Source organism: Tachysurus vachellii, chromosome 22, assembly GCF_030014155.1.
Source record: "Tachysurus vachellii isolate PV-2020 chromosome 22, HZAU_Pvac_v1, whole genome shotgun sequence".
Taxonomy (NCBI): Eukaryota; Metazoa; Chordata; class Actinopteri; order Siluriformes; family Bagridae; genus Tachysurus; species Tachysurus vachellii.
In genome coordinates, this window is record NC_083481.1 from 12,496,378 (window position 1) to 12,515,921 (window position 19,544).

At 38.4% G+C, this 19,544-nt stretch overlaps 1 protein-coding gene across 1 annotated transcript in view; it reads right to left on the reverse strand.

Annotated features, from left to right (window-relative positions):
- The window catches only part of lrrn2 (leucine rich repeat neuronal 2), a 50,775-nt gene extending 37,135 nt beyond the window's left edge, over positions 1-13,640 (reverse strand). The window contains exon 1 of the mRNA XM_060858164.1: positions 13,392-13,640. The gene's annotated coding sequence lies outside the window, so the exon portion shown is untranslated. The remainder of the gene's footprint in view (positions 1-13,391) is intronic.
- Positions 13,641-19,544: the final 5,904 nt, after the last annotated feature.

Consider the following 19,544-nt stretch of genomic DNA (forward strand, 5'->3'; position numbering starts at 1 on the left):
AGTACAGTTTAATGTGGCGTTCGGAAACCAGGAGACTTCAGCACAATTATGTGTCTTTATTCAAAATGTTTTACTGCATAAAATCTCAATATTTATTGGATAAGAAAATCTTTTAAAATGTCATATTTTGTTTATATGTGCCTTCAGGGGTTGACAGTGAGTGAATAGAAAAAGAGAGAAAGAAACACACATACGCACACAGAAAAAGAACAGAACTTCTATTTTTATATTTCCTATATATTTTCTCTTAACTTCCTGTTACTTGTAAGTCTATTTCTGTTTTTTATTCTACTTTGAAGACAAGGACATATAAAAAAGCATTTCACTACATCATATTATGTATGGTTTGAAGATTACCTATCATGTATGAATCATTTTTTTTTCATCAATTTCATGTTATTAAATGCAGTCCAATTATACACTTTTCAGCATGTGATGTTTATCATTGGTTTATCAAGCATTGGACGGTAAATTTATTTTTATCCTACCCACAAACCTGGCTTCTTTACTTGCTCACTGGCAACCTTATAAAAACTACCAATAATTGAATCTAATGTACTGTATGGGTTAGAAGGTTTCAGACTAGAAGGACAATATCTGTATGCTTGTCATACAATTCTATGCTCAATTGTTCTGCTGTAATTTGTAATAGACTATCATTTGTTAAAGCAATTAGCATGTGGCCATATAATATTATTATTATTAATAATATCAGCGTAGACATTGAAAATATATTTTATTATTAATATTATTAACAGTCAATGAGTGGATAAATACAATTCTGCAATATAATCTGATTCATTGGATGTATTTTCCTACAAATAATTTGTTATCTAGCTAGCATTCTGTGAATTTCAAAATGAGCATATTCAGTCTGGTGTATGCTGGTTACATCTGGTCTGTTGCACGGTTAGTTACTGTTGTAGATGTCATTAGCAGACCCCTTTACTTTACATTGAGCTACGTTCTTGCTTGCTTTGCCATCATCATGGTCGATATGCTACAGACTGAAGCTCTAAATACCTTTGATTAGCTCAGGCATATACTTTCTATGTGTCAGAAAACATCATCTGCATCTGAAATCTATACCAAAGTGTGCTGCAGAGATGATGTCTTTGATTGCATCACTTTGATTCCCTTGACAAAAAGTCAGTAGGGTTTTTCCGTTGGCTTTTGGATTTTTGCATGAAATAAGATATCAAACAGAAAATTTTTGTTTCTTTCACATTTTTCACAAAAGAACACAATTTTTTTCCTTTCATTTTGAAGCTCCAAAAACACAACATATCTGTGTATTATACGATTCAATAATCCTTTGGATCCAGTCAAATCTGACGTTTGATTCATCTAAAACAGTCAGTTCAAAGCACTCGAACTTCACATCCATGCTAGTACAGTGTCTGTAACCTTTGTCTGTCCTCCAATTTACACAGTGTTAATTCTTAAAAGTGATTATGAATAAGCAAGAAGTGGAAGAATCTGCAGCAAACGGGTTGTACATGCCGAACAAGTGTACGAGTGTGTGGGTGTTTGCATCACTGATAAGGGAAGCAGACACTAGCTTACATATCCCAACAGCATGCCGGACTTATGGGCCCTGCATTATTTATTTATTTATTTATTTATTTATTTATTTTTTAAAGGGCTAAATGTTAAAACACAACCCAGCACTTGACCCATAGCTAGAGACGACGTGTTTTTAAAGCATTAATTAGTGAAGTGTGAAGCTTCACAGAGATGTTATGCCGCTCTTTATCAAGACTCTTTGGCAAGTTTTATGTTTGTATCTGACTGACAAGCTTCAGTGGAAGACCTGTTAGTATATCTGCCTTACATGTCTTTTACAGTATAAGCCATTAAAACTTCCAGCCTCTCAATCTCTCTTTCATACAGCTGACAACAGTTACACACAGAACCTGGCCTAGCCAAAGCTGACCCATATATCAGCAAAAAGAAGAGCAACTAAAGTCTTGAATACACAGCCAGCATGATTTACAACCACATTCCCAACAAGTATAAATCTCCAGCACTTCTCCAACGTGACTTTTCATTAGCAAATGCTACCGTAGAAGTAGCAAAGCCCCATGGAGTACTAAGTCTCTGCATTTCTTTCTTTCTCAACGCAATCATAGATCTCCATATCAGTGCTAATTGTGCAAAAAGTTGTTTGGGGAAATTACCTTAGCACAAATGCCCAAACGACAAATTAGTTTGTGTTGTTGTGTGCTCTGTCCCTGGTTCTCGCACCCACCAAATGATCAATTTCCTGTATGTAATGAGCATTATTAGGGCAGCCCATGTACTGTAGGAGGAGAGGCTTTTCCATTGCCACCTCAAGCAGGGGAGAAAATAAAGGTTCAATGGTGCACAGGGAGGAAGCAAAAAAGCTGATAGGATTTTTTTTTTTATTGTTGATAGTGCCTCATGAATTAGAGGGGATGCTAGGGATGGGAAGTGTCTGCTTCTAATAAATGATCTTGCGGCCTTGACTTTTTCTTTTGGAAATGAGCGTATTGAAGAATATAATTTAATTTCTCGTTTAAATGGCCCAATGAATCAGATAAGGAGCACAGGCTCGCAGGCAAAGTGTGGGACGTTAAATTAAATGGACGTACAGGACAGAGGGAGTGCAAAAAAAAAGTGGGTGGGTGGGTGGGGGGGGCTGTTGTGGGGTTGGAGGGTTGTAGTTGTACTAGTAGAATCAATGCTTCACCCATCAGCACCTCCACACCTGCCAACTTTGGATGTACGATGACCGTCTCTACCATTATGCAGTGAAGAACAAGCACTCACATTTAATTAAAAGCAAACTCAGCCACCTGAGCTCGCGCCTGCCTTTGCCCATTTTACTGATTTCACTATGGATTATAGTCAGGCATTGAATTTGTGGAAATTTAAGAGGTTGAATCTAATTATGAACATTGCATCTACACTCATTAAATATGCGCAATGCTTTTTTGTTTTTATTAAATCATACAGAAGCACTTCTGCATAAATTTTGCCTCTACATGCACTGAACATGCACATGCAAATGTTTACACTGATGTGTTTTTGATGTATTTAACAAATCTCATGTTAAGTTGTTGGCTGGTGTGTTTGTGTCTTCGTTATGTCAAACAAAAGCTTTTTTTTCTCCCTCATCACTTTTCAGTGGTGTTCAGTGTTGTATTAATGAGAAATTCATCATCAATGCAGTTTAGTGAAGACAGTGATACAACCAGAAAAATCAAACAAACAAAACCTCAACCACTTGTTCTCCCTCAATAGAATTACAGAATTCCTGCTCAGGAACTTGAGATGGTTTTCTCAACACCAAAGTGCTCTGAGTTCACCTGATGATATCAAATGAACATAACTGTGCTAACATAACTGTACATAACATAGCTTCATCAGTAAACAGCATTTACTAGGTATGTACTAGTTTGATGGTAACATACGATGAACACAGAGATATTCATGACTTTTTTTTCCACCCACTTTGAAGCACAAATGCATGGAGTGGAAAATGACATCATTCTGAGGTCTGATTTTGCATTCCCTAGGCAAGTTGAGTGCAAAATAATTCATGATAAGCAGGTTGTTTGCTGGCATTGTAAGGAAACGGATATCTAAAGTGAAAATACACCGGTGTGAAGATGAAAGAGCTAAACTAAAGAAGAGAGAAAATGAGTGTCATTACAAAATAAATCTTGGAGATCATATGTTAATTATTAAGTCATTCATGCTTACTAAATGTTAAATCATTCAGGCCGGATTGTTCCTTTGTGTAGAAATGTTGCTGTGCATGTAGATAGCAGGGATTTATAATGCTAATCTGCTATTTATAATGCCGAGCTGTACCAAGGTGTCCCTTTCCCGCAGACAAGCAGGTGTTTTGCGTCCATAAGGAGTACGTTACGTGCAGGAGGAAGGAGAGTGTTGACGGATAAAAAATAAAAAATAAAAACAAGAGAATGAGAGACAGAGAGGCTGCTACTAAGAAGAACAACATGTAGATCATGGTGATTAAATGCAACAGGAAGCTCCAGGAGGTGGTGGGTGGGCAGAATAGTACTTAGGCCTCCACCAGGCACAGATGGCCCATGGCATCCTGGATCATGTCACACTGAGCTGGGAAGAACCCGGGGCGAGGCGTCTCCTCCCTGGACTGTCACCAGTCATTGATGTCAGGTGACGCTGCGGGGAAGAGACTGCTCATTAGGTTTGCCTCAATTTCCTTCAACCTTCCTGGATAGAGAGAACAACATTCAATTTGTGTCACTCATTAAGCCCCTTATTTCCAGTGACACTTAGCAGAGGGCTGTGGCTGCTACATTGCCTGCAAAAATGAAAAATACAAGCAGATACCTGCTGTAACAGAGGGCCATGCCTCCATATGGGTGTTGTAGAGAGAAGAAGAAAAGGAAGTGTGAGGATGAACGTGGGTATTTATTTTGAGGCAGCTAAGTATAACCACATGGTTGCACATGGAATATAGAAACCGCTAGGGTCTGTTGGATTATCTAACTAGTGCTAATGTGTGATTATTGCAGAAGATACATTTGATGGATTCATGTGTTTGTGACTTGAATAAGTCTCTCTCTTTGCTTTCTCAGTAGGTTTTTGGCCCTGCAGGGAATTGTCATCTGGCAAACCACTATTTCTAATTACTGTTGTGTTTCTACACAATGAAGTACATAGATTAATGTACTGTTTAACTGGTGCATTATGTTAAACATTCTTATTATGCAAACTTCTGTTATACTCTACCGATCTAAAAATGGATCTGTATCTGTTTAGCATTCCAATCATTTGTACATCTGGATTTCAATCTGACATCACACCTCCAGGGTTGGGGTTCGATTCCCGCCTCCACCTTGTGTGTGTGTGGAGTTTGCATGTTCTCCCCGTGCCTCGGGGGTCTCCTCCGGGTACTCCAGTTTCCTCCCCCGGTCCAAAGACATGCATGGTAGGTTGATTGGCATCTCTGGAAAATTGTCTGTAGTGTGTGATTGCGTGAATTTATGAGTGTGTGTGCGTGTGCCCTGCGATGGGTTGGCACTCCGTCCAGGGTGTATCCTGCCTTGATGCCCAATGACACCTGAGATAGACACAGGCTCCCTGTGACCCGAGGTAGTTCGGATAAGCGGTAGAAAATGAGTGAGTAATTAAATATGAAACATTTCACTGTGCCCTCAGAAACAACGAACGTCAATGCAAGTCAAGTAAGTCACAAATGTTGCCATTCAAGTCCCAAGTCAAGACAGTTGAAGCCCAAGTAAAGTTAGAAATCCTTAACTTTAAGTCAAATCGTGTTGACGTTGTCCTTCGGTTGATCCATGTTTGGGGTCGCCACAGCAGATCATCTAATCTGCGTACTTTGATATGGCACATGTTTTCCATTCTTCCTCATGCACCCCTCCCATTTTATCCCGGCTCAGGACCGGCATTGAAAGTTAACCCCTCAACGATTCCCTGCTTGGAAATCAAACCCATTCCGTCTGTCGCGGTGAGGTAAAGGTGAGTGAGGATCCAAATGCAGTTCAGTCTTTTATTAATCCAAAACAAGAAACAGGCAAACAGACGGGCAGGCAAAACAGGGCAGAACACTGAGCAAACAGGAAACAGGAACATAGACACAAACCTTCAACAATGACCAGCACCAGGGAAGTGAACAAACAGAGTAGATATAACAAACAGGAACCAATCACCAAGCAGAGACAATCAGAGACTAAGACAACACACCTGAGGGAGAGATGGAGTTCAATTAGTGTCTATGGTAATAAATGAGTGGGCGGAGCAAACAATTAACAGCAATGCAGACCAGCAGACAGAAACAGGGCAGAACACAGACAGACTCATTACATTGTCTAAGTCAAATCATATTAAAATCTACCAAATTTAAGGCAATAGTAATAATTTGTTTAGATAATGATGAGTAGAAATCAGTTCAGCTTGGAATTTGCTTTGTGCAATTGTTATTGCTAAACAAAATTTCTAAGTTTTTGCTTTTCTGTCAGGGTTATTCATGGACATTTGCTGTTGATACTCTAGGGGGCGTTTTGGCAGTGTGTTTTTTTATGTATCCTGTTATGTGGTGTTGTTTTTCATGTTCACGTGTCCTTGCCCCGCCCTAGCCTTTATTTCTTCCCTGTCCCTTTTTGACTCTAATTTGACTCTAATTGTTTCCCCTATTGATCCATGTCTTCGAGTTCTTCATTCTGTGTATTCTTCTACTGTACGTAGTTTCGAGTTCTATTTTATTTCTAGTCCAGTTATGTTTTTCCAGTGTTTCCTGTCTTTGTTACCCTTGTTATTTTTGTTCGTATTTACCCTGAGAGGCATCGCCTATCGCTGACATTTTAATCTTATATTCTTAAACCACAAGTTCTACATGTTGCAACCTTTGCGTTATTGCAAATAATACTAGCATGGTGCCTCCAAAATCGTGGAATGATCTGTCTTTCAACGTTGTCACTGACAAGCACAAGCTGATCAGCTGTATTCCTGGTTGAACTTTGACTCTAGAATTGAAGATTGATGCTAATTTGTTAAAAAGTTAAAGTTTGCAAATTTGTAACTCAAGTCAAAGTCATGTAACTCAAGTGTGCATGCAGATATGTATAAATAGAAAATAAATAGAAGATACAAAAAAAGAACATTATTTAGATTCATAGCTCTACTAAATACCTGATTTTTTTTTTTTTTTTTACTATTTTACCTGACTAGTCTCCTATTTATGCATGACTCATATTATTCAACAGTTTGTATACCCATCAATTTTGTAGCTAAAAAAAGTCTCTATAATGCAATAATTCAAAGAAGTAAAACATAAATGTGAGCTATTTCCAGCCACGATAAACAAAGAGCAGAAGGCAAAGTCAATAGCAAAAGTAACATAATTTTTTTTTTTTATCAAGACCTTCACAGTCTCCAAACTTGATATGAAGAAAGCAATGTAAGGCATATGAGTTAGAACAGATAGAATCAGTCAGAAGGTGTGAATATTGGCCATCCAATCTGATATGGGATATGGATATGGATAGCTCAAGGCTTGGAAGCAGTTATGAAAATGATTAGGTATATTTATTTTGTAGTTGGAAAGTTAGATAGCAACCTTTGATTTTATTATTCAGTATATAGCATCTCTGAGTGAAATATCTGATCATTTGAATTCATCTTCTTCCCTTTGTCCTGAGGGTATGCGAAATCTTGCACACAACAGTGGATTTTATACGTTAAGATTTAACTAAAATGATAAGGAATGATTAGCTATGCAATCTATGATCAGCACTGTGACTACACAACAATGAGTTCTGCTTGATTGAATAAATGTGTACCACCGTGAAGGCTGCGTATGGGAGATTCCCTAATGAGGCAATAAACATGCATGTGTTCTGCATTTCAGCAAGATGGAAAATCTTGATGGAAATATCATGATAGAAATGCTTAAGTAGGAGTGTTGGAGCTCAGGAATGTGGATCTGTTTCAACAGAAGTATATAGTGTAAATGTATATATTGTTTTAAAAAAATATATATTTCGCCAAAACAAGAAGTGTGAATATGTGTGTATGTGTGTGTGTGAGAGAGAGAGAGAGAGAGAGAGAGAGAGCCTGTGCAAAAATCTCAGCCACGGAATCACCTAAGCATTTGATTTTGAGCCACTTTCCTTTAATTTAATTTACTAGGGTATGTTATGAATTATTCAGTTTTGTACATTGTGATATTACCCGAATGCTCAGAGCTACAGGCGGCAGCTGCAGTCAATTTCTAGCACTCACTTTGGGACGTTCTGGGCACCTCCAAACCATCATCTCATTAACCCTTCCTGTGTTTTGACTCTTAGCCTCTGAGGCGCTGTAGCAGGCATTTTAATAATTCTCAAGGTGAGTTTGTATCTCTAATCATTTTTCTACTAATGGTAGAGACTGCACTAGTGCTAGAATACATTTTATTACAGAAACAATCTAGTGTATTTTCTTCAACCTACACGCTTCAGTGTACTAACAAAAGTACAGAGAGGTTCTTGTGTAGTTTTATCCCAGCTTTCCGATGCTGGAGCACTGTAATTCTGCAGCATGTAATTCTGGTTACTGATACTTTCAGTGAGACATAACATCAACGGTGAAGTGAGACATAACATCAACGTGCACGACATCAACATATTACTCATTGCTGTGAGCAAAGTAGAGTCAATGGCAAACACCTTTACTATAAATCTAACTGCTGTGAAATTCCTTTTAGATTTTGCATAATCATGTGATAAAAGGTGCACGATTTCATCATTTAAGGTCATTTAACCTATTCTACCATGCACAGTTTGATCATTTTTTGCTATCTATATTTTTTCTTCTCTTTGTCCTAAAGGGGATGCAAACCTTTGCACTCGATTGCACATGTTTATATGCTATACAAGGCAATTCACCTTGATTAAATAAATGTGTATTCACATTCACATTCAACATGTCTTCTTTATACGTTCTGGATCAAAGCATGTCAAACTTCTTGTCTGTAGTAATCACACATACACTAGAGATGAAGATTAATGAAAAAAAATAAACTGTAATGATTTAACTACATTTCACTTTGTTCACTCTGAACCATCCCATCTCTTTTGAATGCTTCCTAACGAGCTCAGTGTTTTTGGCCTGTTACACCTGAATAATATTAACACTAATTGGAGAAAAACCACTCGAGAAACAACTCAACTAAGCATCCTTTCTTGCTTTGTATTTGTATTCTGACTTCCCGAGTCCTTGCATAGCCCCTATGTTCTGTCATGGACTTTATTCAGGGTACTAAGATTGGTTTTTGGCAGCTTGATATACTTTAATCCACATGTGGGTCAAGACTGTACTGATGAGAAGGTTGTATAATCTTGCGATCAATACGTTCCATCACATTTTGTTTTAAGATGCACCGTTCGTTTGGTTTAACATGTTCACCATGTAGACAGATGGGCTCCTTCTCAGCATTATTTATGAAGTGCTGTAGCATTAAGCTCCTCTGAATTGACCTGGGTGACCTGTTTAATTCTGAACTCCAGTCTAATTCCAGCCCATTTTTTTCCACGCTCTTACTCTTTCATACCTGAGATTTATTCTCATGACTAAGCGTTTTTGATATGAGCTTTTAAAAAAATGAATGCATTAATATAGGTGTCAGTTTCAAGGTATAAAAGGAATGTGGTCGGACGGAGGTCTGGTTAAAGTGTCTAGAGAGACGATACCTGCTGACGAGTGAGGTGGTGTTCAGGTAAACTGGCATTCTGTCAAGTTACAAATGACTGCGATTAACCGTGTTGCTCTTAAATCTATCCAAGTTGCTACAGCGTCACTGTTTGCATTCATTAACGGCTGCAAAATGGCAGACTGCTCTATTTATTCATTCAGCTATGCTCTTGAGGGATGTGAGCACTGTTCTTTCTATCGCTTCTTCTTTCTGTTCATAGTGTAGCATGAAAATTGCTTGTATTTGTGAGAAATGTAAAGCACATTACTTTGTTTGGGAAAGGTGTATCATTTTACTTTAAATTACCTATATAATTGGAGGATTTCCCACCAAAAATGAATAAAAAAGGTAGCTGCATAGAGTTTCAGTGCTTTGGGGACGTGTGTGTGTAGTGTGTATGGCTTGACGGGTGTACACCACACTGAAAAGGCAGTATGTCTAGAAATGTGACAGCACAAGTTTTTTTTCCTCCTCTCTCCTCTTTCACTTAGACAGACGTTGGCGATGCCTGCGCTCTCCAACCAGGACAAAAGGTGACACCTAAGAGCACTTACAGTACACACACTCAACACACACATGCAGGCACAGAGTGCTCATCTGCAGTACTACTGCTTCCTAGCAGGCAGGAGTCAGGTATTGCCTCTGGCTGTCTAAGCTCAAGCTTAACTCAGTAAATCAGAGAGAATTCAAGAGAGACAGACAGGAGGACAGAAATCAATAGATATATCAACATAATGCCCATTTCTGTGAGTAGCATTAATAATAAACCTCATCCCGGGCAAATCTATCTGCACTGTCTTAATAAACATGACCATTTTTATTTTCAAGTATCTCCAGGCCTTTTCTTTGAGTGGTGTTTTATCTCACCTCTCATCTACAAGTTTTAAATCCACTGTAATTGGGATTATTCTTTAACTCCTTTGGGGCTGATCCAAGGTGATAAAAGTGGGATTACAACAGTTAATTCAGTGGGACATCACTGGAATGCTAATTAGATGTCAGACCTTGAATGTTGAGCCATTGAACCTGCAGAATATTAATACATTAATCATGCCAACTCATGGCACGTCTACGCATGACAAAGAAACGTGATTTTTGTCAAATAGCCAACCCAAATCAATATCCTTACATCTCTTAATCCATACGATGAGATAAGATCCTTTGACTCGACTGCTGTAGTCAAAGTGGCAGACCTGTGAGACAAAAGCTATACCTGCAATCAACCCGTGTCCACTCTCTAATCATTAGGACATCTGTCTGTATTGACTTTGCTCATCTGTTGGATCTCTCTCTCTCTCTTTCTCTCTCTCTCTCTCTCTCTCTCTCTCAGCTCAACCCCCCCTCACCCCCCCATCAATAGTACTTGAGCCATGAGACAAGAAGGATATAACAGATGTTTTGTTCAAGACGTGCAAAATCTCACATTTTTGCAAACTTACCTGCAGAATGAAGACATTGCTAAAAATGCTAGAAGTATAGAGAAGATAACTAAAAAAAAAAAAAAGGTTTACAAAAGAAGCTGTATACAGTAGTATTGCAGAAAATGGATCTAGGGTATTTGTATTCATGGAGTCTTTAATTGTTCGCAGCTGCCTGGTCAGCCCTCCAGCGGTTTTATTTTTAGAAGGATCAAGTGTACAATCCGCATGGTCTTCAGTGGGCACTTTCAGGGCTGAGCACAACATGAAATGGTTTTGGAGTTTAGAGTTACAATCACTGCTAATACAGTATCAGATTCGATAGCCTAGTTCTGATCAGGCATTCAAGGTGTTGAATCTGATAGCAAAGACAGAAAAAAAACATACATTCACAGTTTTTCGTCCGATGTTGCTTATATGCTTTGGGACCTGTGCCATGTTTTCTTTTGGTGATTTGTCTCCAGTGACAAATTTGACTCGGAGGTGCCGTGAAGGTCAACCTGAAATGTCTGATCTGGTTCCTGGAGGCTGCAGCGCATTTAGCTCTGGAGTGATGGAGCTCGGTGAGACTTTGCAACCTGAGCCAATTGAAAGGCAATATCCTAATCCCATTAGTTTATAGCTCATTACATGGACAAATGCCTCCATCTTGTTTTACACCAGAATGTTTAACCCTGTCTTGACAGTAGCTTGGCTTGACCCTTGAATGTAGACTGTGTAGAACCTACAACCTTGGTTTCCCCTTTCGGGAAAAAGATTCAGTTTAGAAAGGTAGACTTGTTACCTATTCACCCAATCTGTTTCTCCTCAAATAGGATACGAAGAACAATTAGATCAGGAAATATGGGAAGCTTTTATTAAGTAATAAAGATTTTTGTAAATTTCAAAGCTGAATACAAGGTTTAATTTGCACTTGAGTTCTTGAAGCAGTTTGGACCCATCAGATGGAAGCAAGAGAGAAAATCTTCACATATTCACCAGATGCTAAAATTGGCTGTGAAATAGCTACAGATGGGTGACAGATTAATGGAAAACTGGTGGCTCTGTTTTGTTCTGGCATTTCCCTGGCATGGTTTGAGTCCATTAGAGAAAAAATTCGTTCCTGTAATGTGCCCATTAAGGGAAAGTGTCAAAACATCCAACTTTTTAACTTTTTTTTTTTTTTTGCATATCCTTGCCTTGCAGTACATACTTCCAGAGTCTTGTAGAAACTACACTTTGTTCTTGTGGCTTTTGGTGTTCCAACACCTTACTATTGAAGTGCCAATGGAAAGTTAAGTACAATCAATTTTGCTGGCTATACTCTTAAATACATCTTAGATCAGCAATTATTAGTGTGTCAATTTGTTCTATAGCTTAATAATTTGTGATAGGACATCCTTCAGTAATATGATGAGCAGTCATAATGATAATAATGTATAGATGCTGGAATGTAATCTGGGCAAGAGTCAAGCATCATCATGCAAGAAATGGATGCATATTTGCCTTCTATAATCATAGCTCAGACAGGAGTGAAGGCTAATCAACATTACGATGAACAAACGACGCAATTATCTTTCCAGTCTAGTTGTCAAGCCAAGCCATGTGTTTAATTTCAGGGTACAAGTTATTAGTGATTCAGTCATTTATTTATGGGATAGAGTTCTATGAGCCAAGTAGTTGCTGTACAAATTTAAATATAAGATTCGAGGTCTTTTCCCGAAAATCTCTTTTCAGGATTGTTGAAATAAGCATCAAAGCTAACATGTGGGGCAAATATACAAAAATACATCCAGCGCATTTGATTGAACAGAATAAATATACGTGCACATTACACCCTCTCATACTCCTATATGTATGATCCTCTCCAAACAACAGTGCATACATATACAACAGCAACATACCAAACCCCTGCTAGAATGTTTACATGTCTGAGCTCATATATACACACACACACATGCACACACACAGACACTGATTCATTTCACAAGGTCAGGCAGGGGAGAATGAAATCCTTCAGCGTAGACTCCTCAGATATGCTTGCGAAGGAAGATGATCAAAACTGGACTTCTAGAATTACTCTAAACACTAAAGCAACCACACAAACACAGTAGCCAAGTACACAGTTAGATGACAAGTGATGAAAAGAAAGGAAGGGGTAGAGAACGAAAGAGAGAGTGGGGGAGAAAGAGAGAGAGAAAGGAGGAGGGAGGAAGGGTTTGGATGTTGATCACTTCAATGAAATGACAGATGCATCGCACTGAATGCACACACACGTACAGCCACCCACACACACACACACACACACACACACAATGGATTCAGTGGCACCCCACAGACACCTTATTTTACAATCACTTTTGCAGTGAAATTTCACGACAAGACGCATTCCCCTTTTACTACGAACAAGTTAATAACAGAATCTGAATCTGCTCGAATCCTGTGTGCCTGGCATGCCAATGATAACTGCCACCCAGGATGAAAGAGGAAAAAAAAATCAGACCAAAGCTGATCTCTGCTTAACAGCACAACTTGGGTTAGTCGACTCGAATTGTTGCCAGTTTTTTTTCTCCCAATGATGCACTTTGATGATGCCAAACCACAGGGCTACGGCATGAATCCTTAAACAGTGTTTACAAACGCGTTCTTCTTATTCTTAATCTTTTCACCTTTAGCTATGAGGATTCAGGGGTAAGCTATAATTATGTAAACATACAGTATTGCATTTTAAATGCCATTTCCTTGGTTACAAGTTCAGAAAGAAAGACAATAAACTTCCTTACCCTGAAAAGACAAGAAACGTCTGTGTTTCTCAAGGCTTTGTCTTCTGATCTTCTTTTTTCTTTCCCCTTAGCTGTTTTTCTTTTCCCCCCCAGCTTATTCTGTCTTTTCTCACGACGCCACTCTAGCGTACCTCTCAGGATTGCACACAGACCAAGTCTTTAGCCCCAAACCTACAGCACTGTGTCTTTATTTCTGACACTGTGTAGGCGTTCTACAGAGGACGGATTTGTGTGCTCTCCGCTCGTCTCTCTCTCTCTCTCTCTCTCTCTTGCTCACTCTCTCGTTCTCTCTCTCTCCCTCGCTCTCTCTCTCTCTCTCTCTCTCTCTCTCTCTCTCTCTCTCTCTCTCCCTCCCTTGCTCACTCTCGCTGGCTTGCTCTTGCTCTGAGCATGACTCTCTCTGTGTTTCTCTGCCGTTCTCACCATGTGACTGTTACTGTTAGGGATTAGTCCACTTGAGTGGCACAAACAAAGTGGCAGTAACACCCCCCACCATGACCCCCCCAACCCCTTATTTCTTACCAGTTATTTTCTTCATCTTCGTCTTCAACCATTCTAACTCATTCACATGCAGATAAAGAATACTTACTTCTGCCTTTACAGGAACACAAAGACATTTAGTCAGTAACCGTCATCATACACATGGTCTTCAATTAGCAAAACCTTTTTTTTATATATTCAATATTTGTTCTGAATTGTATGATCACATGAATATAGAGATGTTGGGTAACATGTCACTTGGGACACATTTTTCCAACAGAAATGTTTCCCCAATATTTCACCTAAAAAAATACATAGTAGGAGCACTTTGGAAGATTGGCATAACCCTACTTAATAATAATAATGTATGAATCAGTTCATAGGGTAGCCCTTATGAAGATTTTATTTAAGGATAATGTTCATAGCACTAAATGATACCTGCAGAAGTGCGACATAACCCTACAGGAATATTAATAATGTCTCTGCAGATAATGCAGGTTTTATGTAGCCCTTTAAACACCATCATACAAAAAAGTGTAAAGCTGCACGACTCCTGTTTATGCCTTCCTGACAATTCTAGTTGTGCATTCATGACAACTAACACAACCCTACGTAAATATGAATAAATGCTTATTCAGGTGTCATGTAACCCTTTTGAAACAATTTACAGGTAAATTGTTAGGGTCAACTAATTGCTTTCTGACCTAACCTGATATAACGTTACATACATAATGGTACTACATAAGGGTTGTGTTCATAGAGCTACATGATGCTGGCATAAAACTTCATAACTTCTCTTTATGAATATTAAGGGAACTCTTCCTCTTCTGGGATTATAAAACATGACTCTTCTACAAGTGTATACTATAAAGATAAAAGTGCACTGAAAGGATCTTAAGTATGCTCGTCACAGGTGGGAAAAATTGGATATTGTGAATTTGAACAGTAAGAGTGATCTTAAGCAAAGGTGAAACTTTGCACATGCACCTTGGCTTGGGTGAAATTTCTTTTGGAAAGATTATAATGGCTGCTGTACACCTTCTGATGTGCAGCCTCCTGACTGAGGAAAGAACAAAAGCATAATGGCTGCAGCCCATCTCCAGTATTTCTCAGTATGGAAAGACTTCACACATGGCTTTATTATAGAGGAGGCACGATCACAGCTCAGGTGTTTAGGGCCAATTTGGCCCCTTTTCATTCAACATCTCTCAGTGAGGGGGTGTGTGTTCGATAACACATGCTTCACCATTACTGCTCTGATGTCTATTTGAACGGATCAGAGATGATTTACTCCTCACTGGTAGCTGCCGGTAGCTTCACTGATTCTTTCTACTCTCAAAACAAGAAAGACAGAAGGGAAAAGAAGCAGGAATGAAAGAGTGATGTGGGAGGCGAATACAGAGACAGGGGAGTGTTACAAATTGAATGGCGCAAGGGCATGGTGCCAAGCCACACACTTGAAAAGCTCGCACTTAACCCTGGCCTCTCCTTCTCCACCCTCCATATTTCTCCCTCTTGTTTGGACAGAGTGCTCCCCTGAGGCAAGGACTCTCATTCTGTGTCAAAGCAGAACAACGAAATTGTGCATCACGAGCCATTTTATTCCTGTTTCAGGTGACGTGAGGTAGCAGTTTGTGCCTCCTTACAAGAAAGGAAGGGTATTAAAAAGAAAAAACAAGCAGTATTTTGTCTTCAAGCAATTAAAACATGACAGGAACTGTCTTAGTGTATCCTTTAATAGCCCAGCTGACCTTTTTAATTGAATGGCCATGTTTTGAAACGGTGACATGACAGAGCAGAATTTGGACCACATTTAGACTTCCTTGGAATCACTGATGCAATCATACACATACTAAATGAAGCAGCACAACTTTATAAACTAAAAATACATTTTAAAATACTAAAGGAGACTATAGTATATATGCAATTATTTATATTTACTAAATTATATACAAATTTTAGAATTATCTGGAGCAATCACATGCAAATGAATTATAAATAAATTATATGAAAAAGAAAATCCATCAGATGTGTAAATGCTGCATGAAACTCAAAAAATCATACAAATAAAATAAATCTGCTTAAAAAAGAAAAGAAAAGAAATGTATAAACATGTAAGCAAGAAAAGCATGCAAAAAAGCATGCACTACAGGAAAATGTGTGAAACAAACCATATGTGTAAATTTCACAGATGAATCATGTGAGGTTTGTGTGATTTTTCTGTAAAGTTACTCACATTTGTGTGTGTGTGTGTGTTTGGCACAGGGTCCTGGCACTGACACAAACACAGTCACACTTCTGTCTCTCTCAGCTGTGGCTCTCTTGGTGAGTGTGTTTGTCACACTCCAGTGCTGCTCTAATGTCTCCCACTTTCTCCATTTCCTTTTTCACACTATCTCACTTTTCCCCACTGTTTCTATTTCCCTACATTTCCTTCACACCTTCTGTGCACTTTTATGTCTATTTCTTGCCAACACCCCTTTTTCCTGTACAGGTGAATTCTGCTTGTACTTGTACTCCAATTTTATTGCTTTTGGTTTTCTTCTTTCTACTTTTATACCACATCTGTCTGGACTGAAAATGCAGCCTCTTTTGATAAAAAAAAAAATGATTTTATAAGGTTGTTTTGGAAGGATGCATGTAGCTGTCTGGCAGCTCATATATCAGCAGAACTGGGGAAGTTGGGAACCTGATACTTCCTCATGATGATTGAATATTCTTTTTTCTGTACCCAAATAGAGTCCTGAAACAATAGAACTTAAGAGGAAGATTTTTATCAAAATTTTGAATATCAGCCACAAAAACCTCAGACTGTTAATTTAAAACCATACAATTTGATAGCTAATCCTATAGATAACATCATTACTATATCAGATTGGCATTTAGGTTCATGACAGTCTGAGTTAATTTAACTAATGTCTTCTTCAAATTTATCAACTTGCATACTAGAGCCCTTACCTACATGTTTCTTTAAGCAGGTAATACCAGTAACAACTGGACACTTTAATAAATTCTTCTCTTAATAACAGCAATCTACCTAAATCTTTTAAACTGTCCCATCAGCGGTTGGCACTCCGTCCAGGGTGTATCCTGCCTTGATGCCCAATGACGCCTGAGATAGGCACAGGCTCCCCGTGACCCGAGGTAGTTCGGATAAGCGGTAGAAGATGAATGAATGAATGAATGAATGTCCCATCAGCTGTCAAACTTTACACTAATATAAAACTATCAAACATCCCCTTCATCTTAGAAAAGGTCATAGCACAGCAGTAACGCCCATACCTCATCCGCGTGGTCCTTATTAAAGTGGTAAATAACCTGCTACTGACCTCTAATCAGCTGGTGTTGATTGACCTTAGTGCAGCTTTTGACACTTTGATTATACTATTCTACTTACTGTAATAAGATAAGGTTTTTTGTTTGGAGACCATGGCAGTGGCTTTGAACTACTGTTGCTATGGTTGGTTTTGTGTTTGAGTCTCCACCATTAAACATACGATGGCTTTGGCAAAAATAAATTTATGTTAAATCTATAACTAATTTAGAAATTTTACCACTGCTCATATTTATAAGCTCTCAATAGCTCCTGGTTTCACAAACCCACTTGACTATATACAATTGTAGAAATGAAATTATTCATAAACACCCTATCTAATGTCACCCAGATGAGGATAGCTTCCATTGAGTCAAAGTATCTTCCTCATATCATCACAGCTAGTGTTTCCTTGCCACCATTGCCTCCAGATTGCTTATAAGAATAAAGATGTATTTAAATGAAAATATATGTCACAAAACTTCAGAGTAAAAATTATGTTCATGTAAAGCTGCTTTGAGACAATGTCCATTGTGAAAACCGCTATACAAATTAAATTCAATTGAATTAATGAATTGAATTGAAAGCTGCCTCACAATTTTATCAGCATGTTTCCTCTTCCTGGAGTGAGCACTTTCTGTGGTCCTGTTGACTTTTATGGCCTCTGACAGTAATTGCAGAGTTGTTTCTCAGTTCTTTAAAGAGACAGCTGTTTTCTGTATTCTGAAATAAATAATTTACAGCATAAACACAATCTCTGTTTCCCCCAATTGTTGTTATAAGAGAAAAATACGTACTTAGTTTTCTTCCACTTAACCTTTTATCACTATTTACAAACACATTAGATAATTTCTATTAGCCATTGTTAATTGTTTCATTTGCATAATTCAGTTAAAGCTTGTTTATTTGATAGCTGTTAGCTCCAACAAGTTACTCTTTTGCTAGGGCACTGAGTGGATGATGTTCCTGGAACAGCCAAACTGTTATCAGCCAGGCAAATTAAGTAAAATTTTGAAATTTATTATATGATAATATAATAATGAAGGGGACACTGTGCCATGCACCTCCAGGGTTGAGGGTTTGATTCCTGCCTTCTGCTGTGTGTGCAGAGTTTACATCTTCTCCCTTTGCTACTGGGGTTTCTTCTGGGATCTATGGTTTTCTCCCTCAGTCCAGAGACTTCTTCAAATTTATTGTGTCATTTGTCTGCAGCTGTGATGCACGTTGGGGTCCCACACCTTGTGCCCCAGGTCCCTTGAGATGGGGTAGAAAAAGTGGTACAAAAATTGGTGGGTGGATAGATACTAAATGAAGAAAGATATTTTAGGTATAGTATAAAAGATGAAAACAACTTAAAACTACTGATAGTTGGTTCAGTGCCTACTGCAGATGTAATGCTATGGTGCAGATAAATGTAGCCAGTGCGAATCTACAAGACTAGAGCTAAGAAGTCATGAAGCAGCAGAGCAAGTTTGAAATGTAAAACGGTGAAGCCCCTTCGGGCAAAAGATCAGCAAACGCAGCTAACAGCCATGCAGAAAAGCAGCAAGGCAGCAGATCAGCAGAACAGCTGAGCATTAAAAAGCATATCATAAAGCAGCAGAACAGCAGAAGGTAGCTTATAGAAGAAAAAAGAAAATTAGGAACTAATTGTTAATTGTAAATAAGAAACCATACCTGATCCAAGGCATCAAACAGATTACCTAGTTACTGCCAAGTGCCAACACCACCACTCACAGGATGATCCCAGCAGGTATAGAACAACCTGTATGATTATAAAAATCCTTTGTAATTTCAGACTCCAAATGAATGTTTTAACTGATAAAAAGAAAAGCATAGCTATCATATTGTGAATCTTCAGCTGGGCATGTTTTTTTTTTAACCAAATAAGAAGGACACTGCACATCACTGCCAAATAGCATGCAGGTAATCTATGTACACCATGTGAGGCTATAAGCCTCATGACCCAACGTCACACCCAGTTACACCATCTCTAGTCTTATAGGGTCAGTACTACTACACAATCACTACTAAAGTTTGTATATGGCAAATTGTCTATGGCAGCCACTTCTATTAAATGCATGCTTGATATTGACCTAATATCAATCAGATGACCATTTCTGACCATCATCATGTCTGTGAATATGTAAATATTCACAAAAGATCATTTGTGAAAAGAGGTGAATTTGTCTTCCTCTTCCATAGAGATGGGTGTTACAGTCTCGCTCATTCCAGTTCTTAAACCTTTTCTGACACATAATTGGTGCCTGCAAAAGTGTTTGGTTGCTTTATATTTCATTCCTCATAATATATTAAACAGGTCTTTTATGTGTTATGTGCTGTTATTTATTCGAATAGCT